The sequence below is a fragment of the Penaeus vannamei genome, chromosome 15, assembly GCF_042767895.1.
Source record: "Penaeus vannamei isolate JL-2024 chromosome 15, ASM4276789v1, whole genome shotgun sequence".
Classification (NCBI taxonomy): Eukaryota; Metazoa; Arthropoda; class Malacostraca; order Decapoda; family Penaeidae; genus Penaeus; species Penaeus vannamei.
This window is the reverse complement of record NC_091563.1, coordinates 4,047,471-4,048,636: the sequence shown is the minus strand read 5'-3', so window position 1 is coordinate 4,048,636 and position 1,166 is coordinate 4,047,471.

Genomic DNA, 1,166 nt, shown 5'->3' with positions numbered 1-1,166 from the left:
GAGAGAGAGAATGAGAGAGAGAGAGAGAGAGAATGAGAGAGAGAGAGAATGAGAGAGAGAGAGAGAGGGAGAGAGAGAGGGAGAGAGAGAGAGAGAGAGAGAGAGAGAGAGAGAGAGAGCGAAGAGAAAGAGAAAGAGAAATTGAGAGAGAGAGAGAGAGAGAGAGAGAGAGAGAGAGAGAGAGAGAGAGAGAGAGAGAGAGAGAGAGAGAGAGAGAGAGAGAGAGAGAGAGAGAGGGAGAGAGAGAGAAAGAGAAAGAGAAAGAGAAATTGAGAGAGAGAGAGAGAGAGCCATTCCCCCAGTGTTTAGTGTTAAGAAGGAAAATGTAAAAGTTTCCTTACCACGGAAACCTTACCGCCCTTGGTCAGTGTTCTCTTTACCAGTTCTGCTAACAGTGATAACATCGAAATCTGTTCTTTCGTTCTTTGTGTTCTTAATGTTATATTATGATGTTCGTACTACTGTTATTTCTGTTTTTGTTACTGCTATGTCCTCTCTTTTTCTTCTTCTTTATCTCAAAATGATGATTGTAGTAGTTATTATAATAACAATAACTGTTATGATGATGATAATTATGCAGATGATGGTGAAAATAATTATAATGTTGATAGGAACAACAATAACAATAATAATGAGGAGGAAGAGGACAATGATAATGACAGTAATACTACTACTACTAGTGATAATAATGATAATGAAAATGATGATAATAATAATGATAACAATTATAATAATGATAATAATAATGATAATTATAATAATGATAATAATAATAATAATAATGATAATAGTAGTAATAATAACTAGAAGCACTCAGAGGGCGCATACCTCCGCCAAGGCAATTGGGTCACTGATCCAATGAAAATATTCATACTTAAAGAATTACATTAAAATCACCCCTTTCTCAAGTACACTGGTGACGTCCTTAAACATACACTCCTTGGCAGAGGCACTAAATTCCTGTATCCAGATCACCACCCAAATCTAATAGCATCTAAGTTAGGCTAAGACACACATTTGGTAAGAATTTCATAAAAATCTGTTCATAACTTTTTGAGTTTCCTTAGCCATAGGGATAACTAATGCTCATAACTTTTTGTTTCCTTGACAATAGGGGTAACTAATGTAATCTTCAAAAAATCACCGTAATAATTTAATAGTTATTT